This window comes from Podarcis erhardii, assembly GCF_964252035.2.
Source record: "Podarcis erhardii genome assembly, chromosome: 2".
Taxonomy (NCBI): Eukaryota; Metazoa; Chordata; class Lepidosauria; order Squamata; family Lacertidae; genus Podarcis; species Podarcis erhardii.
In genome coordinates, this window is record NC_138498.1 from 12,962,747 (window position 1) to 12,990,030 (window position 27,284).

General features: G+C 40.8%; 1 protein-coding gene across 4 annotated transcripts in view; it reads left to right on the forward strand.

The window, feature by feature from the left end:
• Positions 1-27,284, forward strand: part of LOC309334566 (cyclic AMP-dependent transcription factor ATF-7) — a 113,725-nt gene that overhangs the window by 43,109 nt on the left and 43,332 nt on the right. The window contains exon 1 of one of the 4 annotated variants that reach the window (XM_081848951.1): positions 19,004-19,660. The exons of the other annotated variants lie outside the window; for them this stretch is intronic. The gene's annotated coding sequence lies outside the window, so the exon portion shown is untranslated. Of the gene's footprint in view, positions 1-19,003; positions 19,661-27,284 lie in introns of those variants that run through there. 4 annotated transcript variants of the gene reach the window in all.

The following is a 27,284-nucleotide window of genomic DNA, read 5'->3' on the forward strand; positions in this document are numbered from 1 at the left end:
TATCACATCACCAAAAAAAGAGGAAACGTATGGGGGGGGGGGGGAAAGAGGATACACATTTGCATATGCTGGTATACAGAGAAAAATATGCAGATTTAGAAATAACTTTCACACTTTAAATAGAAATACAGTGCTTCTCAACAGAGTGAGCAAACTGTGACCAGTCTACTGTTCAGTCTACTGTCCAGGTGTTTACTGTTAATGGGGAGCTTCAAAACACCTTCCATTCTCCCTTCTTTATATTTAGATTACATTTTGACTGAATCATCCTTCAAATAGAGGATTGTCCTCTGTAGCATAGGGTACATGGCCACCCAGTTGAAAACCTTTTCCATGTTGAGAGATGTACTCAAGCAATAGGTTTGATACACAATCTTAAACCATCAGCTTCAGTCCTCCATTTTCCTCAAGGAGGCTGAAAATTCTGCTGTGATCTTTGCAAAATACTTGCATAAGTTAAATCTGTGAATCACTGCTCTACGCAGAAGGCACTTCCATGTAGGATTCCTGGTACAAAGGTTCTGGATGGCACACCTTTTAAATTTTGTATCTTGGGCCTGTATCTTGGGCTTGTGTCATCAGGGTCCTTTTATTAATATAATTGTTGTTATTATTATTATTAATTAATTGCCCTTCGCCCCCAAGGTCCTGGTACAGGTTACAATAATTAAAACACAATATTAAAAACAGTTTAAAACAACTTCAATCATCGGAATAAGCTGGGTCCTAAAATAACACATTTTAAGTGCCATAGGCAAGTGGTGCATCTTCAGCACCTGATATTCAGGATCACTAAGTTCAGTTACTAGGACTTGGTGAGAACTTGACGGGCAACTTGTGTTCACATCTAAATGTATTAATGGCTGGTGGTTTAATAAAATTGCCTCCCTTAGTAAAAAAGGAGGTGTGCTTGCATGTCTTTTCTTTATAGACTCTTGAGTATCCTGGCAATAGTGATTTGAGCGCTGTGTGGTTTGTGGTTAGCTCTGAGGATTACTGCAATGGTACAGTTTTGCTGTACTCCACAGGCTAGCGAGTAACTGACAATCTTACACAATGCACTTTCTCTTCAGTCCTACAAATGCATTTAATCAAATAAAGGATGCCCTGCTTTTCTTTATCAAATAAATCCTCTATGAACCATAATATGCCAAATCAATGCCAGCTTTGCAAAAACAACAACAACAACAAACCAATAGCTGCACTAGATCAAGCGATATTCCAAACTGCGAGCCTGATAACCCAAGGGGAGTGCAATCTTCTGATAACCAGCTTCATCTCTAAACCCATATCACACTGTTCCTCTGTATTAAGTTTGAATCAGTTTTCATGCAGACTACTTTGAGAATAATGTCACAAAGCTGGGGTGGAGAGTGAGGTACAGTGGTACCTCGGGTTAAGAACTTAATTCGTTCTGGAGGTGCATTCTTAACCTGAAACTGTTCTTAACCTGAGGTACCACTTTAGCTAATGGGGCCTCCCACTGCCGCTGCGCCGCCGCCACATGATTTCTGTTCTCATCCTGAAGCAAAGTTCTTAACCCAAGGTACTATTTCTGGGTTAGCAGAGGCTTTAACCTGAAGCGCCTGTAACCTGAAGCATCTGTAACCCGAGGTACCACTGTGCTGTTGTTTGGATGGAACAGTAACAATTTCGAGCTTCTGCCAATGGAAGTTGCGGTCAGCCAGCTTAGTCAGGAATATTTGGGGAACCAAGGCATTGAAGATCTTGGGGGGGGGGGTGTCTGCCTGTGTTCACCTTGACAGCTGGGTGTCTTGACTCATCAGTTTGAGGTGGCTATACTACTTGCTTTCTGAAGCACAGTAGACCAAGAATGCGTAGGGGGACGGGGAGATACCTCAATGATCATTTTCATGTCTTCAAATTCTGTAGCTGACTGCTGTTTATCAAGCTGGAAGCCACAAAAAGGCCATGAAGTCAAATGTTTTGTATTTATGAGTGATTATCCCTGGCTTGGGGCAACTATTCAGTTGAAGGAGATCAAGCAGTGAGTGTTTGATTTGCATTGCTCCTTAGGCAAGGCACTGCCATCTGTGTGTTTAATCAAAACACCAAATTTAGCACTTCTGTCTCCACCCCCAATTTCAGAGTACTTTGGAATGTCTTAAATTTTCTGCATTCTAAATATATATACAGTAAACCCATAACCTACATACATTTAAATTGTGCTCATTCAACTTGACACACTGGGGGGGGGGTGGACTTTGGCAATCCTTCCTGCCATTGAACCCAATGTGTTTTGATTATATGAGATTTTGGCTTTAGGTGCGATCCCTGAAACGTAAGTTGCAGGCTTACTGTATTTGTAATTCTAAGTTTGGTATTGAAACTGATGCACTATAAGCAGGGGTCATCAGTCTTCTGGGATGCACCTTTTAACCCAAACAAAAATGTGAAACCTAGAAATCACTTTCTTCTTCATGCACATTCTTCTGAACATGTACATGCACACACATCAGTAATATGAATTATTTAGTCCAATGTTTGAATTCCTAAAATCAACAAACCCCACCCTCTAATCCCCTGCTCCAGTTTTACTCAAATTACCGTATTTTTCGCTCTATAAGATGCACCCGACCATAAGACGCACCTTGTTTTTAGCGGAGGAAAACAAGAAAAAAATTATTCTGAATCAAATGTTGCTTTGCACGGCTATCCCTAAGCCAGAACAGCAAGAGCTGAACAGCTGTGCAGCAATCCCTCTTGCTGTTCTGGCTTCAGCGAAAGCTGCGCAGTCTGCATTCGCTCCATAAGACGCACACACATTTCCCCTTACTTTTTAGGAGGGAAAAAGTGTGTCTTATAGAGCGAAAAATACGGTGTACCCCCCTCCTTGTAGAGTAAGAGGACCAAAACAAAATACAGGGAGGCTGGGAACCCTCTGCATGTGTGCACACTTACACATGTAGTTTGAACACTAAATTCATCTCCCCTGGATAGTGATGCTTGAGTCTCCAACCTGAAGCCATCAGAATTAGTCAGGCAATGAAGTGGCACATCACAGTAACAGATGTCATACTATTTATAGATTAAGATTATCAAGGACAAATGGAAAGTGCCCAGCAATGCTAGGGAATTCTAAAACAAACAAGAAATAACCAGCAGAGTTTTGAAATAAGTGGTTAAATTTTTGAAAGGTTCAGCCCCTTTTGTTCAAAATAGCATCAGATTTTATGCAGACATGGACAGAATCATCCTCCTTGATCTCAGGAACCATCATGCAAAATTTGATGAGGATATATTAAGACGAGTTCAAGTGCACAGAGAAAAAGACAAAACTGTTTTCCAAAACATGTAGTGGATAGCAATTAACAGGACGTGCACATTCTTTTTAATAGCATTTTGGTGCTTTGGTTTTGGTAACACTATCAAAGACAACTTATTTGGGAAACAATAAGCAACCAGATCTGGCAGCATTCAAACTCAAATAGAGTAATAAAGCTGAGGTTGGGAGACTGGCCCCAGGAAACTTGCCATGAACCTCAGTTTTCCAGCTCTAGCATAAGCTTAATGGTTGGACCTGCCTTGATTGTTTTTCAGGCTTCGTTCCATAGAAACTACCAAAATGTAACTTGCAGGGGTTCCATCTTAGATATGCAGAAGTTTCTCAGCAGAGGTACATCTGCTGGGTACTATCAAAGGATAGTGCAGAAAGAGTCTGACAATTCTGCTGCTGTGTGCTGAGGAACACTTATTTAAATGACGTTTGAAACCTTGTAGGCTTGGAGATTGTCAGGAATCCTCAGATACTAAAAAGTTGTCATTCTGTTTCAATTGTAACTTCTGTTTGCAAATAACGTTATCCTCGTCCTCAAGAGGATAGCTTTGCAAAAAAATCTGTATTTGATTCCCTCCCTCCCTCTCTTTTTTTTCTTCTCCTCCTGCGATGAGGCTACATTTTAATATTTTAATGTTCCATTATTTTAATGTTGTATTTTATTTTGTTTTTAAGTTGTAATCATTCATGTTGTTTTTATTATTGCTTGTAAGCCGCTCTGAGCCCGGCCTTGGCTGGGGAGGGCGGGGTATAAATAAAAATTATTATTATTATTATTATTATTATTATTATTATTATTATTATCATATATTCCAATTTCCTTTAATTTCTTGAATACCCAGTGCCTAATTCTTGCTGGTTCCAAACATGAGCTGTTGTTGCCTGCTTCAGTCAAGTTCCTGATAAAGAGTTCAGTCATTCTAGAACCACAATTTTAAAAAGGGAAGGAAATGCAGTTAATCAAAGCAGCCCCATTTTGAAGTAGAAGTCAATTTTGTAGCCACCTCTTCTACTGCCAGTATGAATGATTAATAGCACATGAATTTAATTTTGTTGTTGCTAAGAAAAGCACTTTGGATTCCTCTCTAGGTTATTGGTGCAGAGAATATTCTCAGAAATGTCTAAATGGGATGTAATCTCATTACCAGTTTTTTCACTGCAGAGGCAAGACTGTGAAGGTGACTGACGACTGCGACAATAGTGCAGTTTTTATTTTACGAAATAGCCATCCATTCTTGTGAACTGCCATTTTAAATCAATCCCATTTAACAACAGAACAGTGGGAACCTCTAGTTCTGTTGACTGATGCAAGCTGCTTTGAGAGCAGCGTAATTAGGTCTGTGTATTCGAAGAGTTCCAGGGATCTCCATTCTTGGTACCGTCAATAACATGCTGGTTTTGTACACTTACCATTTTCCAAACTGGAAACCGCAAATACTGGCTTTAAACTGAACCAATGAAAGGATGTAAAATGATATAACTAGCTTATAAAAGTCTGATTGTTGCCTGTTAAAACAAGTATAATGTCACAGTGATGACTTTTTCTGAGGCAGCTAACGTCCTAGTCCTAATGAGATGCATTGCACCTCTTTATGGATGCCAAAATACTAAAATACTAATACACTGTAAAATACTAAATTATCAACCCATGTTTGCTAATATATTAGTCATTCAAACAACCTTTCTCCCTCCCTTCATTCCCAAAGGAAATCCTCGCCAGTCTATCTCCTATAAAAAAGCAGCTTTCGCCCCAACAGACTCTGAATAAATAATATCCAGATTAAGAACCTCTAGCTCACAAAAGTTTTCAAATCTTAGTTTTTATTGAACCTATTCCTGCAAAATCTTCCTGCAACCATTTATATCTTTTTCCTTTGTTGCATTCTGTGGTAGCAACATTTTTCAGTTGTGACCAACATTTTTCAGTTGTATTACACATTAAACTCAAGTTTAAATAAAGCAGATTTCTTTCAAATAAGCTATTGAAAAATGAATAGAATCATAGAATTTTTTGCATATCTTGCATATGAACATGATTTGCATGCTTTATCCTGAATTTGTTTATGGGGGGTAGAATTTGGAATCTTTCCTATTAGCAGGTCTCAAGCATTTTCTCCCTGTGGAGAACTTGAAAATCGGTGGAGGATATCTTGGTGGACCATATAATAAACTTCTTTTGTTCTATGAATCAACTCAAAACTCACATAACTCATGTTTTTAATATCCATAACATTGCCTTTTCAATGTGATGGATGTGTTTGTGGATTAAATATGAAGAAAAATAACTTACTTTTCTTCAGCACTGGCACCATCATTATCATCAATCCTGTGCCATATTATGAAAATCACAGGCCCTAGGCTAGGCCACCAAAAAGGGCCATTTTAACTTGTTTGTTTTTAGGGGAAAGTTGGTAGGCTGCACAAGTGACATGTTATGATCATTATTGGATTTGAGGCAGAGCCTTGTAAGCTTCTGTAATAATCTGGCCTTGGCAGATGGTCTTGGATCATCACAATCAGAAAAATAAACCAAATGCTGAGCCAAATACAGATATTATTGACCGCAGCTTTTCTGTAGACCCCCTGAGTGGTACACAGACCATGGTTTAAGAATCTATATTTTGCTTTCAAGTGTCAGTGTAGTGGCAAGAAGAAGGAGGAAATTTGGAAGTGATGGAACATACTAGTGAACGGCTGAGTTATTTGTGACTAGAGACCGTGAGTAAGGGGAACAGAATTATTCAGTGTACAGAAGCGTCAGCTCCTGAATGCTAGATTTGTTTACACGGACATTCCTGGTTTTCATAAATGCATCTCTGCATTCATAGGGACTACTTGCTTTTTGAAGACAATTAAGGTCGCCCTGTGGCCTGTCAAGTGGTTGACAATCCTTCTGTGTGTGAATGCATGTTCATATGTTTTTTTAGTAGCACTCGTAAGAGCACGTGACTTATCTACCCCCCCCCCACGCCCCCGGATCAACACATTGGCCTCCATTAATTGATGAACATTTCCGAATCCCTTTCAGGTATGATATTAAAATAATGTTAGAGAGTTTAATTCCCCTGTCTCATTGTCTCCAGTCTCATTCCTCTACTACAGTGGTACCTCGGTTTAAGAACAGCCCTGTTAACGAACTATTCGGTTTATGAACTCCACAAAACCAGAAGTAGTATCCTGGTTTGCTACCTTTACCTCGGTCTAAGAATGGAAGCCGAACGGTGGAAGGGCACTGGCGGCGGGAGGTCTCATTAGGGAAAGCACTTCCCGGTTTAAGAATGGTTTCAGTTTAAGAACGGACTTCCGGAACGGATTAAGTTCTAAACCAAGGTACCACTGTATTCAGTATTCTACCCCATACATCATTGGCCATTGCTCTATGTATTCTGTACTTAAATTTAGGAGGATGGGTTCTGTTCTGGTTGCCCAACTCTAGCTGCCAGCAGCACTAAGAAGAGATTATTTGTGATCTGATACAGATTGCAGTTGAGGCAAATGAAATACACACTTTGCATAGCTTCTTTTGCTCTTCTACTAGTCCCTCTACTAGGGGAGAAGTCTTATTTCTGACTGCTGCAAATCCTTTTATGCTTTCTGTCTTCTTTGCTCTCTTCAAGAGATTCTGAGACTTCCCTGGGTACTAGCTAAAGATATTTTTAAACTGGTTTAGGCAGCCTTAAGGACTAGTCACTAAAAAACATTTTTCTTAGGGCCTCATTTTTTTATTTTTTTTTAGGATGCTGCAATCTGCATTCTGTTACCAAAATCTGTGTGTGAACAGCAGAATCGCAATATACCTACTGCACTACTATTTACTAGTGGTGAAAGCAGCTGTCTAGAAAGAGCTTACTCCGAACAGTGGGGCTCTTTCAAAGTGAATGCATTCTGACTTGAGAAAAATAGTTTAAATAAAAATACTCCTGCTTAATAGGTTTGTGAATCTGGCTCTTCTTGTGAGAGAGGGTTATATCATCATATATGGGAGCAGCAGAGCATAACCAGCAGTTCGTATACCTTTTCATTCCCTCTTCGTGTATGAAAGGATTCAGAAACCTTTCACCAGCTCCATCTGCACAAGACCTCGGAAATGCAGCCAACTGCTGTAAAGCATGTAACAACATGGTAGGGCCTCTGAGATATTTTTGGCTATGCATACCAAGTCAAAAAAACCCATGAGTGAAAAGTTCAATGAGATCTTTATTTGTACAGGGATGAGGGAGAATTTGGTACGTAGGTCAGTGCAGATTGGGGGTTCTGAAATGCCTTTTGTTTCCTGTAGGCATCTGAATATGAGCTGCTTAAACATTCCTTTCCCATTTTTGGAGTGCAGCCCCCTCCTGTAATTTGCTTTATTTTTAATACAAATAAATGTGTTCCTGTATGTTCAGGCTGTTGGGGTTATGCTTCTGTAATGTATGTGCTGGCTAGAACTGCTTCTCTCTGAGCTCATATGTGAGACCTTTCTAATTCCATATTAACATTCACTGGGGAAAGAAGTGTGGATAAATATAGTAATAATTTTAGCTGTAGGAATCGGCTGCTTTGTATCGCTCTTCCCCAACTCTAACTGGTTTTTCTAAACTGGGATGCATTCTTTGAAGCTGTATCGGTTAGGTGTTCTTTAGTTGGGATGTAACATTTTAAAGAATATACTGTACTAACGTTTCCCCAACATAAGGGTTCTCTGTAGGGCTAAAGTGCCTAATAGATTGAAAGGTTGGATTTCTCACAGATTTTTGCCAAGTTTTTTTATTATTATCTCAAAATTAAACTACTACGTTTACTGTCATATCAAATGAATCAAGAGAGTACCTTGCTCTGAGTGCATCACGCCCACAAACCTGTGACTTTATTTCATTTTAAAGCTGTGTATTTTTCTATGCGCACTCTTTATTATACGGTTTCACTAGGAATTTTCAGAAAGGAATTGTTTTGTGCCCTTCTGCCTGCTTTCCTTTTCCACAGTTTTTTGTTGTTGTTGTTAATTTCTTTTCTATACCACTTTATACTTTTAAGAAAAAAAGGTCAAAGACACGAAACATGAAAACATCAAATGAAACAACTCAGAATAAAGCATTACAAAAGAAATTCAAATATAAAGTACACGTCCAAGGCAACAAAATTGACAGGAAACTAAAATATTATCTTAAAGATTTCAAAATAAAACATTGCAAAAGAGGTCAACTACAGAATGCACATTTAATGCAGCAAAGTTTGCAACAACAACAACAAAAAACTCAAACATTTCAAAACAAAATATAAAATGCACATTTAAAACAGCATAATTAACAAGAGAATAAAATATTATAAAAAGCATAGATGGCTGCTGCTGCCAATTCTACCAGTGGCGGTTCATGGCGATCAGTCGGTGGTTGTGGAAGTTCAGGCTCGATGACCTGGCTATCTACTAAGATGGCCAAGATGGTCTCTGTCCTCAGCAGCTTCAGCTTTTTGTAGATGGAGTCAGTCAAGGCCCCAGGTGGGAAAAGGCCTGCAAGGCAGGGAGCAGGTCCCCCAAGACTCACAGCCAAGAAGTATTCCCACTTCCAACCCACATAACTTCTATGCATATTGTACATCTTGAGGATCTTGTTTCTTGTGTGATGTGGCCATTAACATGCTGTTGTAGTGTTTAGTTTTCTTCTCATGCATGCCTGCAACCTGGGTGTGGAGTCTGGAGATGGTCTCTGGGTGCGTTTTCTTCTTGATTCCCATTTTATTTACAAATAAAAGTGTGTACATGTTGCTTTTAACCTGTTCTCCATAACTCACTGAGCAAAGGAAATGTGTTAATTGTCTGCTTGTGAATTCTGACTTCATTTCCATTTTCCATCTTCTGTATAGGAAAGAGTGCTAAACTCAGCTGTTGGCTTAAGGAAAAAAAATACTTGGAACTATTCCTATTTGCTTTGGAGTTGGCAGTTACCAACTTTCTCAAGCAAGAGCTGTTAAGGGGATCCTAACAGCTGAGTGGGTTTTGGGGTAACCAGACAGTTTTGTGAAGCATGTGATGTATCCTTCCCTGAAAAATCTCCCAAAAAAAGAAGCAGGATAAGGTGTTCTGTGGAGTGGAGTTGGGACAGTGCTGGCCCATTAACTGACCTTGACCACAGGAATTTGCCCTCTGGGTCCATAGATTGTGGGTCACCTGCATTTGTGTCTTCCAGACCATGGGAAGAAGACATTAGGATATTCTTTGTTAATATGGAAAGGTTAGATTTTCTTTCAATTTTACATGAATTCAAACATGACATACCTTGTGATTTAGCCTACAATTTAGTCTACAGTCACGAGACTTTGCAAAGCTAACATATATTCAAGAGCTTATTCATGTTCTTTTTTGCTTCTTGATCTTGATCAAAGCGTGCAAATGTTCAGAAAGCATGAACAAGAGCTTTTCTGAAAGAGAAAAAGAATAGTTGGAATCTCTTTAAGCCTTATGATCTGCCTTTTGGGAGCATGATTTATGACTTCTGACTAGTGTGGGGTTTGAGAGCCTATGTTTATGAACAAAAGGGATAATGGCAAAGGTAATACCATTGAGAAGGGGGGGGGGGGAGTTGACACTTGGACTGACCAGATTGCAGCCATATTCACAGACTGCAGAAAATGGTGTTGCGCGCACACACACACACACACACACACATCTCTCTCTCTCTCTCTCTCTCTCTCTAATTGCCCACAGGCTTACCAATCTGTAATGTATTTAAGAACATGAGGAGAGCCCAGCGGCATAGCGTGGGTTGTCAGCACCCGGGGCAAGGCAAGTAATTTGCGCCCCTAACCTGCCGCCGCTGCCAGGTTCTTCTTGCTGCTGCCTGGGCTGGGGTATTTATGGTAAGGTAGCCACGGCGGCAGCAGCGGATCCGTGTCAGGTGATCTGAGGCGAGTTGCCGCTGGCGCTGCTGCCCAAACGACGCCGCTTGCCCGGAGGAGGAGGAGGGCAGAGAGGCGAGGAAAATGCAACATGGCCCAGCTGCTGCAGCAGCAGCGGCGCCGGTGGCGGGGCTGTGAGGAGGGGCTGCCTGGCACGCGGGGACCGCTGAGAGCTGCTGCCTGCCGGACGCCTTCAGCCCGGACGCGCGCACAGCTCGTCGGTTCCGCAAGACATGGGGCTCTGCTACAGCCTGCGCCCGAGGCTCTTCGGCGACTCCGGAGGCGGCGAGCGCCCCCCCCCCGATGTTGCAGCCGGTGCGGCCGGCCCCCCCTGCACCCCCCACGCTACCTCACTGGGAGAGCCTCCTGGATCAGGCCTTTGCCCATCAAGCCCAGCTTCCTGTTATCACAGTAGCCAAGCAGAATTTGGGCACAAGAACACTCCCCCCCCCCCTCCGGTGGCTTCCAGCAGCTGATTTTCATAAGCATTACTGCCGCCAACTGTGGAGGCAGTGCATAGCACTCCCATGTGAAAACATGGGAGAAATCTTGTGCCTCTCTGTTAATGTTCAAAAAGCTGTGCATGGTTAAAGGTGCAAAGCCCCCAATGCAGCGCTCATGTTTGCACACTGTGAGCCCCACATGTGCACCAGAAACACAGGAGGCAACTCCTAGGGGCCGAGAGGTATTCGGCCCCCACAATAAAATATTTCAGGAGTCCTCTCCCCCCCCATTGATGGGCATTGCCATTCAAATGGTGTCTGTGCACCTTGTCATGTGATCGAATGTGCAGGGCAGGGCTTACTCCCGCCCCCTTCAATATTTTATTCAAGTTGGCACCCCTGACCAGAACCACAGGGGAGTCACTGACTTGAAACAACTATCTTGCCTGTTCTAGAAGCTGGTGGCTAAGCAAGTGAGGGCACACCTTCTAACAGTAAACAAAATATTGGGAGTCTGGCAGGGACATGTAGAAAATCGGGCAAGTGGGATTTCATAGATCTTGCTGTTCTGAAGGGAACCCCCGAGGACTGCTTGAAGGTTAATCTCTTGAGAAATGTGGCATCTTGTTTGCCTCTAATACAGTCTTAATGATACATGCTGACAAACCAAGCCACTGTGTTTTAGAGCTCCCAGCTGTTTCTCTGGAATAATTTTTATAGTCTGGCAAAAAGAAAAAAAAAAGCAGCATGTGTTTTATAAAAAATCATGGTTCTAAGATTCCCTTGAGAGTAAACATTTACAAATTAAGAATTGTTTGTGCAAAAGGAATAGGGTATAGGGGACTCTGAAAGCCCAGCAAAACAGAGCTATAATTTAACCCGCTGTAGTAAAACCTTGTTAAATAAAACCACTGTGTGATGTGGAGCTAGGGCAAAGCATGTAAATAAGTTGGTGCTTTTTAAGACGGTTGTATTTCCAAAGGCTTGGATGTCTGTGGTTGTTCAGAAATGCTTAGTTCACTTGCTAACACTTGGGCGTTTCTTCTTAAGATCTCTTGGGGAAGCCTTCTCCCATGCCTCAGGGCATGTCTTGGCCACTGTCACGTTGTGCAGAAGAGCCTCCCCAACAAATCTTGAGACGCAGATCTTAAGAAGAAACATGGGACTTCAACCGTGCCAACAAGGCCACCTGGCAAGGGGTGGCTTTATGTTTGGAGGTGAGAATTTTAAGGATTTAGCCCAACTAGAAAGGAAGAACAATAACTGTACAGCAATGGTAAGTTTAAAGAAGCAGCATGAGCATAATTGCAATCTTATTCTTAAAAATGGTCACTGCTGTTTTGTGATTTTTTTTGTCCAATGCGAAGGAAGTAACAAGGAGAACTGTGTACACCAACAGATATACGGATGACTTGGGTATGGAGCAAGTGTATGGACAGTGCTGGACTTTGACCTCAAAGACCTCAGATTCTTGCCCAGTTGGGAAGTGACTAGAGGCTTTTGATTAGTCTTTACCTCTCAGCATAGCTGTCAACTTACAGATTTGAAAATAAGGGACCAGCAGCCTTGAAAATAAGGGACCAGCAGCCAGAATAAGGGACCTGCAGCCTCACCTGTTCCAGGCACTCCAGTCTTCCTGTCCTCCTGCAGTCTGGTCAAACTCATGCTGGTAGCTTCGAGAACACTGTCCAACTTTGTAACCAGAGGTTCAACAAAATAGAATCTGAATCACATGCACCACAAGGCCTATGCAGCCTCAACTTAAGATGGCTCCCCGGCCTGGCTTTGCACTTTGCAGCAGCACGTGCAACAAAATGGCGTCCAGCATTCAAAAAACCCCTCAGTTTGCATTAACTAGCCACACACAAGGCATGCAAGCTCCACCCCCCAGTCGTTCTTAGACTTCTTATTGGGTGAGCAACACAGTTGGAGCCTCCCTCCTCCCTGGCTGGCAGGGAGGGAGAGGAGCTGCTTCCTTTGAAATTTAAGGGACATCATTTAAGGGACATTTAAGGGACATCCATCAATAAGGGACAGCAGCGGGACATGGCGCTGGAATAAGGGACTGTCCCTTCAAATAGGGGACACTTGACAGCTATGCCTCTCAGCCTTCTTCCCGATCTGATAGCATCAGTAGATGACGTTCATCCAAGCAAGGTGGTGCTTGCATAATAAAAGTCATTCCCTCTAAAATTGAGCTTGGGTTGTGTGCCTATTCATTTGGAAGCAAAACAGTCACCCCAGGATAAGCATACTAAGAGAATGCCGAAGTACACACATTTGTGAATTAAAGGCAGGTAATTTTCACCCAGAATTGATTAACAAGGAGCGTTCACCTCTACATAGTTCCATCCTTATTTCAGACATTGTAATATATTGTGATGTTTAGCTGGTGATATATTGTGATGTTGGAAACCAGGTATCTTCCAACCCTAACAAGGACCTCCCAGAGTTTTCACACTTGAAAAAGGTTTAATGCTGGGCTGAGACTCCTGTGACCTTCCATCTGGGACCATAATATCCATCACCCTTGGCTATTGGCCGTTGGCTATGCTGGCTGACATTTGGAGTCCAGCATCTGGAAGGCCACAAGTTCCCCATTCCTGCTTTAAAGGAATCAGAACCTGATTGGAGCCCTGAACAAAAGCACTCCTAGAGGGCTGCAGGTCCTACTTGTATTAGAAATAGTTCTGTGGCATAATAATTTGGAATACAGTGGTACCTTGGTTAGCATACGTCTTGGTTTGCATACATTTTGGATTACAAACATGTCAAACCCGGAAGTGCGTGTCCCGGTTTGCAACCTTTTTTGGGATTACAACCCATTTTTATTTTTATTTTTTTGGATTACGAACAAAATATTTTTGGAGGCCCCATTGGCAAAAGCGCACCTTGGGTTACAACCTGTTTTGGTTTACAAATGGACCTCCAGAACGGATTATGGTTGTAAACCAAGGTAAAGTTAAGATAAAGGGACCCCAACAATTAGGTCCAGTAATGGCCGACTCTGGGGTTGCGGCGCTCATCTCACTTTATTGGCCGAGGTAACAGTAAACAGTATTGTACAGTAAACCAAGGTACCACTGTACTAATAGCCATTGCATTGCTAGTAAATATATTTCTCTGCTTGCTTTTGTTCTCAGTAATGTAACCAAAGCATTGCCTTTTTAAAGAAATCTGCTTTTTCTAACAAGGCCTGATTCAGGGTATTGCACAAAGGAAAAGAAGCCCTGCCCATAAACTTACTTGTTCCCTTTATCACAGATTGAGACCACAGTGGGTCACTAGTTACCACAATGGTTCATCTGCTAAACTACCTTGAAGTAGTTTACTTAAGCCTGATGACAGCTAGACAGTTTTCCTTAAAGTATCTGACTTTCTTCATGAGACCACTGTGAAGCTGCCATAGACCCATGCCTATGGGCCCTTCTTCATCTCACATCCTAGATATTGGTTAACAGGGCAACTATTTATGCATGCCTGTACAGAATTAAGGTCTACCGAGTTCAGTGGGACTTAAATCCAGGTGATTGTGTATAGGATTGCAGCCTTAATGGCAATTACTAGCCAATCCATTAGATATTTCATGGTTTTGGAGATACAGAGGTACCTTTTGAATTATGGAAGTTTCTGTTACCTTAAATGAGTGCTTCAGAGCATTGGTCATTTTTAACCCAGAGGAAATCTCCCTGGTCACCAATGAGCTCTCTACAATGAGCTGCTTATTTCACATTTGTCAATATTTTAGAAAAACAAAGACCAAGCTAAGATTATTGCACCAGTTTTGTATTTTTAAAGGATTGGCATCCATTTTAATGTCCATAAAACTTCAAGCAGCATAAAACTTAAAGGAATTTATCTCTTTCTACAAATAGAGATTTTTTTTGTCTTTAACCTATTTTATTATTCCCATTTGAAACAGATGAATAGCCTGTTTGTGTTCTGAGCCCTTTCTACATCTTGACTTTTTTTTTATTCCCATAATTCATTTGCCACATCAGATGGTACGTTTCAGCTTCGGACAGCTACAGAAGCGTGGAAAGGAAAGAGGTTACTTCAAGATCAAAATATAGGTGCATTGGCAAAATGACATGGAGAAAAGCTTCCACAAAGCTCATTCGCATTGTGACTATCAATACTGATCTTGTCGCTACTCTGCCTTTTTATTAAGAGGCTGCATCTGGAAAGTAAAATGCTTAAAAGCCTTGGCTACTGCTCAGGACTAGTTTAAAAAAGCAATTAGAACTGCAAATTAGAGAAGCACCAGGCGCAGAATTGCATTTGGGAATTATGAAGCAATGAGCATGGGAAGACTTTCTGGAGTGGACTTCATCAACACACTCAGTGTGCAGTTAGTATGGGTGTACTGGGAGTTTGCTAATGGACTTGCCAGACTTAATTCTCTTCCAGCTGAAATCTCTCTCTGCTCCCCCTCCTCCTGTTGTGAATCATGAGCATTACAAAATGCAAGAATTTAGGAGGAGAACGAGGAAGTAGTTAAGCACTCACTTAGTCTTGTCTGGATTTGTAGTGAAGCAATCATTAACCTTTTCGTTGTGAAAAGTTGACAGGGTTGCATAACACACTTGCAGATGGTTAGTAGTAAGTTGTGGTCATTGCGGTTGAAATGGAAAGTCGTCCTGCGAGTTGTAACTTTTACGTTTTCTGTAGATACCTTTGTTAAGCGGAGAGATGGTGAGCTTGAAGAACGCTTTGGGCGCATTTCCACATACCAGTATTTCATCACTGCCTGACTTCCAGGAATTCTACAGTGGTTGTTAAATGTGGGCATCATCATCTTTGCTGCTGCTACTTAAAAAATTAAGTGCAGTAGGCGCCATACCAACCAAAGAAGTTAATAATTGTTCTTGCTCAAGAACATAACAGTGCAAGTCTTCTACCTAAGGCCTGGCTCATGGGGTGGTGGGACTTCCAAAATTTTGCAACATAAGCTTGTCCTCAATTAGTGTAGAAGGAATTATTTTGAAAAGCTACTTTACTTTATGAATAAGAAGCAAATGCTGAGTTTGCAGAGAAACTAAGCAAACTGAAGTATGTCACCTCATGTTTCTCATTCAATCCAGGGTACAGAAATCCTTGGGTTTTGAAATGTGCATTTCTTTGGGAGGATAGGGCGGAGTGTTGAATTAAGTTTTACTTTTTCAGGTTATTAAGGACTGCAAGTTAACCTAACAAAGTTGCTGAATGTTCCTCTCTGCATAAAAGGTTGCCATTTTATATCCTTTCTTTGCTTCTGTTAATTTTACCCTTGCTACCACAGTACTGTCTTTGGGAAGTTTTAAGTGATATTGTTGACTATGAAGGTTGCGATCCAGTGCACACTTACCTGTAGGGTAACCTTTAGCAATAACTAAAAGCTAAAGGTAACAAGGTTTGCAAATGTAAAACGGCTACTCAATAAAATTTTCACAAATGAAGCAAGTAAAATACTTAAATTGACTATGTATTCCCTAACTCCCGACAGTATAAAAATAGCTTTAGATTAACCTTTAATGTGGAATGTTAATTGAATGCAAATATTTAAAATGCCTTATATTCTGCAGACAACATTGGATTTACATTTGTGAATCGCAGGGTAGAGATATTTGTATCGAAGAATGATGGATTGTTGGTGCAGTGGGTTTATTTTTTAATCTATGCCATTTCTCCCTAGTAAAATACATCCAAAGGAGATGTACAAGCAGCATAGACATAATTGCAGAAACTATCTCCTAGTAGAGGAATGTTCAAGTGCTGTGATGTGTGTAGAAGCCATAAGCTGCTCTTCGGTTAACCAGAGTCCATGAAGTATAAGTAACTTTAACAATGATTTGTCAGTCGTATGCAAGCAGGCTGAGCACTTGCAGCTTAACCAAGTGATCCAGAACTCTGAAAATAAATCTTGTCGTGGCATGCTATCGTCTCCCTTGCATAGCCTTGATGTGAAAGAGTTGACTACTTACGGGTGAGAAAAGTGTTCAGATTCATCATCTGTGACCTCATTTATTTAATTTTCCCTGCCACATAACATTTTTGAAAAGCAGTTACTTACTTATCAGGGCTTCTGATGGGGAGTGTAATCAAATTTTGACTTTGCCAGGTCACACACACAAGAAATTGTGTGCACTAAGCTTGCATGGTTACAGGAACAATTGAGTTTGTCAGCCTTGGAAGGTGCAGCAGTTGACTATGGCTCATACACCTGCCCCCACACTGCCATTCAGAAGACATGGTGAGCCATAAACCATCTACTGTGAACTAGCAGCAGACCACTTGTTGTTGTTTAGTCGTTTAGTCATGTCCGCCTCTTCGTGACCCCCTGGACCAGAGCACGCCAGGCACTCCTGTCTTCCACTGCCTCCCGCAGTTTGATCAAACTCATGCTGGTAGCTTCAAGAACACTGTCCAACCATCTCGTCCTCTGTCGTCCCCTTCTCCTTGTGCCCTCCATCTTTCCCAACATCAGGGTCTTTTCCATGAGGTGGCCAAAGTATTGGAGCCTCAGTTTCACGATCTTGCCTTCCAGTGAGCACTCGGGGCTGATTTCCTTCAGAATGGATAGGTTTGTTTTTCTTGCAGTCCATGGGACTCTCAAGAGTCTTCTCCAGCACCATAATTCAAAAGCATCAATTCTTCGGCGATCAGCCTTCTTTATGGTCCAGCTCTCACTTCCATACATCACTACTGGGGAAACCATAGCTTTTACTATACGGACCTTTGTTGGCAAGGTGATGTCTCTGCTTTTTAAGATCAGCCCCGTTGCAGTCCTACCCGGGCACAAGCTTTGGCTTATCATAGAATCTCAGTGCTTGTGGTTTGTTAGGAAGCCAAGATTTGTTCTTGGCCTTTTGTTCACAATTTGTTGAGAGAGACAAATCTTGTAAACTTGTTCACAGTATGATTTTTAGCTTACTGTGTTGCCTGAAATACAGTGACAGGATGCCTACCACTAGTTATGGCTAGCCTGCTATGATCTTGCAGCTAAAGGTAATATTCTGCAAATGTAATATGTGCACTTCTACCATGAATGTCTGTATACAGATACCGCACACACTTCCATTGTTGTCCATTGTTCAAGGTCTTGCATAAGGAAGGTGTGTGTGAATTACGTACAGTGTTTGCCAGAGAAATCCGAATATCAGAATGGTTTGCACCAGTCCTAACTGCTCGTGTTAGCACCTGCTGGCAAAACTTTTCTTGCTTGTGTTTAATTGACAAGGCCAGGCTGGATGCCAGAGATATTTTAAGAGACCCATATAGCCTCGCACTGCACACGTGCTCAGAGCTGTAGACAAATTAATTGATTTCCATGTTTTAATAATTCTGGGCATCTTGCAAAAGACTGAGCTGCTTTTGACTTATCCTTTTTTTCACTTTAACATCCAGTTGTCTATAAACGTGAAGCTTGCTTGAGAAGGATCACGGAGTCGGGGATTCAGGAACTGTGAAGCCTTTGCAATTTGTGGTTCATGTAATAAACAGTAGGATTTTGCAAGAGGGCTAGAATCCAGTCTTGTTTTCTTTTCGTGAATATAAAATACCATTCTGCATCTCTTCTTCCCCCATTGCCCCCAACACACACAATCTGTTCCAGGGGTGGTCAAAGTGGTGTCCTCTAGATGTTTCAGTCTACAACTCCTATCAGATTCACCCGCCATGGCCAATTGTCAGGAGTGATGAGAGCCCATCAGCACCTGGAGGGCACCCTTGTAATTTAATGCAGGCAGTCTCATGAATTGCAGTCTGGGTCTGCATATGGCTGGTCAGCTTGGTGCTGTTCCTTCTCTTTATGTGCTGTAAGAGTCGCTTCACATTGTGGCTAAACTAGATGTGACTTGGCTGGAGGCATGTTTGCATATTCACACGTCTTCCCTGCGTATAAAGTGCATGTCTAATTTTGCAACAGGGGGACGTGGGTGGCGCTGTGGGTTAAACCACAGAGCCTAGGACTTGCTGATCAGACAGTCGGCGGTTCGAATCCCCGCTGCTCTTGCCAACCTAGCAGTTCAAAAGCATGTCAAAGTGCAAGTAGATAAAGAGGTACTGCTCCAGCGGGAAGGTAAACGGCGTTTCCGTGCACTGCTCTGGTTCACCAAAAGCAGCTTAGTCATGCTGGCCACATGACCCGGAAGCTGTACGCCGGCTCCCTCGGCCAATAAAGCGAGATGAGTGCCGCAACCCCAGAGTCGGTCACGACTGGACCTAATGGTTAGGGGTCCCTTTAACTTTAAAATTTTGCAACAAAAACTGCATGCTGCACTTTGCTGCTTGAACCTGCTTACCTACAGTATTGTTACGGAAATTACGGGGGGCACATCTTTAAAGTTAAATGTTGCAAATATTATGCCTGAATGTATCCTTTCAACTTGACAGCTCAGGTAAGTTACCTAGCTTTAAAAATAATATATAAAATCAACTCCTTTGCCAGTTTCCTCCATTCCAAAGCTATTTTCCCCTTGAAAAAGGACTCCAGGAAGTGCCCAGAGGTGACAATTGCTGGGCTCATTGTTAGCCAAGGGAAGCCAAATCTCATCACCTGACTTGCCTCAGGCTCCAGACATGCAAAGGAAGTTCTATTGTACTTTTGGGTGGTGGGTACTTGAGACATATTTGTCTATGTTAATCTTATACCTGAGTCTTGCCCTGCCATGTCTGCTTATGCTAACCTTGTGCCAAGGACTTGTCTGGACCTGTTTGCCAAGGTTAACCCCTCCCCTTTTGTGACATGTCAGTGATGTAGCAATGGTGCTGTACGAACTGTATTCTGGGATATGGTGGGAAAGTTTTAAAAGTCTTTGTCACCCCATCCTTGGGGTTCAAAAATTCCTCTTTGAACCTGTTGCGCAATAAACTGATCTACAACTATTTGCTCCGGGTGGTGGCTGGACTCCTTCCTTTATTCCGCAGGGACCCGCGGGCTCTGCCCGACGAGCTGGGTGACTGAGCAGCCTCACACCTAGATTTTTCCGTAACAAGTATCATACCAGCTGTACATAGATAATTTGAAGGTAAAAAAGAGAGATCAGTGGGCACCTTATAACAGGTATACTTTGCATATACATAGGACTTCCTCTCTCCTCTCTCCCCTTCCTGCTTATCCCTCCAGAGCAGATGGGTTGGGGCAAGGTGAGGGAGGGGAAGTCCCATAGTTGAGGTGGAAATCTTTGCACTAAAAGGACGGCTTCTTTGGATGTAACCTGCTGTTTCAGTCTATAAACAACCACTCCACTGGTTGCCAGTGACAAGTTAAAAATCTATTAAGAATGGAGATAAAATGTGCTGGAGGTGTAAAAACAAGGAAGGTAGTTTTTACCACATGTGGTGGACTTGTGAAAAAATCAAGAACTTCTGGGAGCTCATTTATAATGAACTAAAAAAGTGTTTAAATATACTTTTGTTAAAGAACCTGAAAATTTTCTTCTGGGAATGATTGGCAATGAAATTAAGAAAGAGCTTATTCCAGTACGCAACAACAGCTGCTAGAATTTTAATCGCCCAAAATTGGAAATCAACCAATATCCCAATAGTAAGAGATTGGCAAAGTAAATTATTTGAATATTCAGAATTGGCAAAATTAACACAAAAAATTAGAGACCAGAAAGAAACAAAGTTTATTAAAGAATGGAATAAATTCATAACCTATATTGAAGTAGATTTTAAAAATCCAAAGATCACAGTAGGCTTAATATAACCCTTCGACATACAAAAGTTTTAAATAAAAACTGCGGGGAAAAATGTATTACATAACCCAAAACTGAGGTGGAGGGAGGTCAATAACTTACATATTTGTCTTTTTTTTCCCTTATAATTAAGTTATGTTGTTCTTATTATTGTTTTTTTTCCGTGAAGAATTTATTTTCTGTACACGTGTGTATATGTGTGTATGAAAATTAATAAAGAGAAATTAAAAAAATAATAAAAAAATAAAATTGCCTGCAGAAACCAAGCAATGCAGCTTTTGTAAATAAATGTTTGGTTTGTTTGTTCTTTCTTCAAACAACAGATGTGTCCCAAATGCTTAACGTAAGTATATTTAGGCAGACAAATCAGTAAAAATGTTCTGTACTAGCAAGGTCTATGGACTCTTTTTATTTTAAAGGTGGTTGACCTATATTTTAGAGTTACAAAGAAGAAAAATGTGGCGATAAATTTCAATTTAGTAGATTGCTGCAGTTATTACAGGATTTTAGTATTAACACTACTAGTATACCATCTTTAATGACCAGGGATGCAAGTAAGGTTTATGTAAGCGGTGTTGCTTTATATAAGCGTGTCTTCCTATGTAAATAAACTGAGAAACAAAAACAAGATGAGTTTAATTTGAAAGATCAGAGGATTAGAACAACATAATAAAAATAATCGAGATAATGAAGCTGGAGGAAGTAAAAAAAAAATGTAGTAGATAATAAGCTGTAAAAGCCTTAAAAGTGTTTTGAGAGAGATAAAAGGAGATAAAAGGAAGAAAATTATCCCTCAATAACCAAACAACAATGTTAAGAGAGATTAGCAGAATTTATTGCATTTTATAAATTTATGTGTAGTTTGAGGCATCCACAGGACAAAGGCTTCAATGAGTTCTTTGCCAATACAGACATTCCTAAATTTAATTGAAAATCATACCGTATTTTTTTAAAGTCTCATAATTTTTCAAGAGATAAAATAAACAAAGCAGATGCAGAAAAAATCAAATAATATTCTATGATTAGATAGGTTCTGAACCAAAAATTATGAGGTATTCATTAATTAAAACTTGTAGTTAATACCATACTCCATACAAAATGCTAGGAACAACTCATGATATGAATAAATCCTCAAAAAAAGGAAATGCCTGAGATTAACCAATTGATACAGGCCAAATTTTCTGCTGAGTGAGGATTATTATAAAAATCTTAGCACATTTGGCAGAATCGATAAAGTGGTAGGAAATTGTTTGGTGACTATCTGGATTTGATTGGAGAAATGTTTTCTTTTTTAAAAAAAATCATAAATCATTGGATGGACATTGAACATAATTGCTAATTATGGGTGAGGGGGTTATTGGGTTGTTTTTGTTTTTATTTTGATTGTGTATTTTGTGCTTTTTGTTGTGCTTTTATCCTGAGAACCGCCCTGAGACCTGTAGGTATAGGGCGGAATAATAATAATAATAATAATAATAATAATCACAAGGGGGAATCATATTGTGGAAGAGACTTTTGATAAAGTCATATGGACTATATCAGTTTAAAAATCTTCAACCATTTAACTTTAAAATTACCATTTGGGTGGAATGCTTTAATATGATTTATAAATACTTCACCAGTTAGTGGTCAAAAATCAGAAAACATAGCTTTTACAAAGAGGGACTTTCAGATGACTGTACCTCTATCTGCTTATTTGCAATTAGTATTGAACTATCCACAATTATCATTGTCGGGAAAAGTACAGATACAGTGGTGCCTCGCAAGACGAAATTAATTCGTTCCGCGAGTTTTTTCGTCTTGCGATTTTTTCGTCTTGTGAAGACTTTGGAAGACTTTGGAAAAGCTTCGAAAATCACCAAAGTCTTCAAAAACCTCAAAAAAGGCGACCACACCGCATGCTATGAGTTGCTCCTCAAAGTGAATGCACGGTTTTAAGAAAAAGAAAACCAACTTGCAAGACAAAGGAAACAAACTTGCAAGACGTTTTCGTCTTGCGAAGCAAGCCCATAGGGAAATCCATCTTGTGAAGCAACTCAAATAACGAAAAACTCTTTCGTTTTGCGAGTTTTTCGTTTTACGAGGCATTCGTCTTGCGAGATACCACTGTACTACACCTGATTAACAAAAGCTACAAATTTAAAATATTGTGCTGATGTCAGTGGCATATTTTCACTAATAAATATAATTTAAGACTATAATCCTATGCACACTTACCTTTAATCCTGTAAATAGTTTGTTCAGTTAGCATCATGTGTTGTTTGGGCTTTCCTACTGGTAAAAAAATATGGTAGTTCAAAATGGTGAATAATATAAATTTGCAGAAATGATAAAATATAAAAAAGGTGGTACAGCTGTGGGATAATTCAACCCATTTCATCCACATTCTTCTTTAGGGGTTATAAAACTCCTCAGTCCACCTTAGCCCTGAAAAGTGGGTGACTAACAAACACGACTGCTCCCACATCATTTTGGCCCTGGTACTTCTGATTTACACAAGGTGACAACATGGTGAGTTCAGATCTTTCAAATGAAAGACCAGCATTCTAATCACAGTGTCTTGTAAAAATGAATAAATAAAAATCCACTCTCAAGCTCAAGAAGTAATGCTATTTTTGGCCTCCTGACCATGACTCCACTTCCCAGGTTCTGAGTCATAAAAGCTGCTGAATTCATAACTACCTTAAAAAAAGAAAGAAAGGCTTATTTTCTTAACTTGTGCCGAAAACATGTAGAGAGGGAATGTTGCAGCAGAAAGATTGCCTAGTTCTTGATTTCTGTGTTTTATTACCTCTAACCATAGTTTGGTAGTCACTCCATGCTTGTATTGTATTGTATTTGGGTTTAATATTTTAATGTAACAGGTTTTAAGTTTCTATGTAGGACAATTTTGTATGGCGTCATAGTTTATGAATTTCAGAAACTAAATACTTGTGCATGTCAACCTGTCGTCTAACATGGCAGATTGGGTGGGTTACATTGGTCTGTGCAAGGGGCGTCATTGATATATAGTCATGAAACATATGCTACTTATTGCTTTCATAAGCGCTTCTATGATGTAAGAGTAGGCAGGATATTAAAACCTAATGATTATATCCATTCAAGGATATTGGGGAGGGGCAAATATTTTGTAGTAGATATGATTGTGAAGATGTGAAGCTGTCCTCTGTCGTACCTCAATTTGGCATCTGTTAAATAGGTTTGCATTTTAAAAAGTAGAGACATCACCTTGCCAACAAAGGTCCGTATAGTTAAAGCTATGGTTTTCCCAGTAGTGATGTATGGAAGTAAGAGCTGGACCATAAAGAAGGCTGATCGCAGAAGAATTCATGCTTTTGAATTATGGTGCTGGAGGAGACTCTTGAGAGTCCCATGGACTGCAAGAAGATCAAACCTATCCATTCTGAAGGAAATCAGCCCCGAGTGCTCACTGGAAGGACAGATCGTGAAGCTGAGGCTCCAATACTTTGGCCACCTCATGAGAAGAGAAGACTCCCTGGAATAGACCCAGATGTTGGGAAAGATGGAGGGCACAAGGAGAAGGGGACGACAGAGGACGAGATGGTTGGATAGTGTTCTCGAAGCTACCAGCATGAGTTTGACCAAACTGAGGGGGGCAGTGGAAGACAGAAATGCCTGGCATGCTCTGGTCCATGGGGTCACGAAGAGTCGGACACGACTAAACGACTAAACAACAACAACAAATAGGTTTGCAATGTGCTTTAGTAATAGACCGACAGAATCTTTATTTCTGAGTGCAGAACTGAGATGATAGGATGCAAGCAGGTTTATAAATGCTCTGATACAGTTGGCTTGTTTGAGGTTATGTGAGAATTCTATGGCTCAGCTGTGTTTGCAAAAGTGTTAGTCACCATTAGTCACTTCCACTGGGTAACGTTTTTGTCTCATTCAAAACACCGCATTTTCAGATGTATTTCTGTTGAAAATGAAGTCATGGCTTTACATCTTCAGTATTAAGTGGGCAACTGAATAGAAGGGTCAGGATTCTTGTTTCAGGCACCCATCCTGAAGCAGCGCTCATATAGGTTTTGCTGCTCTCTCCTCCAAGCAAGCAAATCTACTTCTGTTAATCTGAATGGCCTGTGTCTTTGTGGCAGGGAGAGGAGAGTGTGGAGGATAGAGGAAGTATCCTCTAACTGCTTGGTTTTAGAGCACAGGCTATATGTAACTCATTCATTTTCTGTTGGGTGGGAGCACATAAATGGAAGGAAAGCTCCAATGCATTATTTTTGTGTGCCTATGAAGTCCACGAGACGCGGGTGGCGCTGTGGGTTAAACCACAGAGCCTAGGACTTGCCAATCAGAAGGTCGGTGGTTCGAATCCCTGCGACGGGGTGAGCTCCCGTTGCTCGGTCCCTTCTCCTTCCAACCTAGCAGTTCGAAAGCACGTCATAGTGCAAGTAGATAAATAGGTACCGCTCTAGTGGGAAGGTAAACGGCGTTTCCGTGCGCTGCTCTGGCTCGCCAGAAGCGGCTTAGTCATGCTGGCCACATGACCCGGAAGCTGCACGCCAGCTCCATCGGCCAATAAAGCGAGATGAGCGCCGCAACCCCAGAGTCAGTCACGACTGGACCTAATGGTCAGGCGTCCCCTTTACCTTTTATGAGGTCCACAGATTCTGTTTGGCATGGGACTACTGTGTGCATAATTGCTTACCAGGAAGTATTGCAGAATAAGATGCATCTGTCCAACGTAACCTATTCTAGCTGTATACACTTTGCTCCCGGTCTTTAATAAGACAGTCCTACTCCACAACAATGAAGTGCTGCTTTCTGCTTTATACATAGGTTTTCACAGAGAAGTGCAGAAAAAGAAAATCCAAGTGACTCAGAATAACCGAGCCAAAGTTGGCTTGTTCAGGAACACTCCTATTATTAAAGCTTTTCATTATTATTAAAGCTTTTCATGTGAAGCCATTACTATGTGATAAACACGATGGTCTTTTCTACTGGGTGACTTAAAGAGGATTCCTGTAGCTCAAACAATGAAACCTAAACATTAAGTCAAGTATTTTAAACCTACCTCATGTGAGCGAGGAGGCGTATGGCAGGCATGCATTGAGTGTATTTTTCCAACTTGCAGCTTAAAGGGGGGGGGAGCAAAAACTCGCTATTTTTAATTTTGTTATTCCTGGCTCAGGGTTAAGCAACGGGCATACATTTTCAGATAGTGAAATTAGGCTTGCTCATAATGTATATGTGCTGCCAAAGCAAGCACGACTTGGCTTGCTCGTAATATAAATAAGTGTTGCCCAGGAATGTAGCTTGTATTTCTGATATAGTTTATGAAAACAAAAGAACATGGATTAATCATACTTCAGGATGTAAGCACATTTTTTCAAGTAAAAGGCATATATCCACATGGGTCCCTGGAACTGTCAGAGCCAAAAATAACATTTTAGAATTTAAGCATGAGGCAACTTTCTGGGGCTGTAGTGCACATAAATGCATTGAGCACTCTGTTTCCCAAAGGAACACGTCTCGTTGTGGGTTTCTTGATTTCAGCAAGCTGCCAGTAAAATTGAAGGAAAAGTAATTCACTTTTTTCAGTAATGTTCATTTGAAATTTCTAAAAGGCACTGTGTGTTTTATACCCTCATTTTTATTTATTTATTTTTTGATACAGACATCCTGTTGCAAGATGGAAATGGTGGGTTTGCAAAGGAACAAAAGAAAGTTGTTTCAGTGTATTGCCACAGCCCAGTCTTTTTCCAACCAAGATTGTTCATTAAGTATTCTTGGGTGCTCACCATCTAGCAAGCTTGTTAAATGGAAATAGGTGCTTTAATTAAAATGTGCCCACTATGGTTTGGTGCCCCCTGCTGCTGTGGCAGCTGCTCAGTAATTTTTCAAGCACAATGCATTAACCACTTAAACAACACGTTGTAATAGGTTAGTGATAAGGCCAAGAAAAGCCCACACTGGAAGAGTGGCAGATGCAGCTGATGGACTATATGCAACTGGCTGAGATGACTGGCAGAATCCGAGACCTGGGAGAAGAGAGGATTGAGGAAGACTGGAAGAAATTTAAGACGTATTTACAAAAACATTGTAATTTGGTTGAATGTTAAGAAGGATGCTAGATTATAAAAAATTGGCCACCACTAAATCAGATTTGAATTTGATGATAAGTGAGATTAAAGAAAACATAAATTTTTTGGAGAATTGCTAGATTATATTTAAATGAGTGGATATAAGATCGTAAACAAGTTGATAATTTGCTTGGAAAAACCTTTTAACGATGTAAATGGGAGCGGGAGACGTGAGGGAGTCCAAAGAAGTGATGAAATCACGTTATGATATAAGTAAGGTTGTTTATTATTTGTGCATTTGTATTCAAAAACTTTAATAAATATTTAGATATATATATATATAAAAGATAAGGCCAAGAAAAGAAGCCTTCTGTCCTTAGCCCAGAGGTTCACAAACATTGCTTGACTTTCTACCCATTATTTTAGGTTGCTTTCAGCCCTCTCCCTCCATACAGAGTCCTCACAGCGTAGGGTTGCCATATTTCAAACAGTGAAAATCCAGACATAAAAGTTGTTGAACTTTTTTTTGCAAATTCATAAGAAACTGGAACCCTATCCAACTGCAGCCCTGTCATAGCCATATCAGATGGCTTGGTAGAGAGGCAGAATATTTTCTCATTTGTGCAGGGATTTGAAGAAGGTAAGCCACAGCAGGAGTCTCTTCTGATCAGCAAGTTGAGACTCCTTTCTTAGCTTTTTGTCAGCTGCTTGATAACTTGGAGGACTGGGTTTTTTGGAGCCCTGGCCACACCTATGTTTCAGGTAGATTTGTTTAATTTGTGGCTGAGTTCTAAATCCTTTTAAAAATATTGTAGAAATATTTCATGAGCCCGCTGTTCACATAATGCAAATTGGCTGGGCTTCAGTTGTCTTGTGCTGCTATTATACATTACCCATGGACCAAAGAAGAAAGAGCCATAATAGGGGCTTTGGG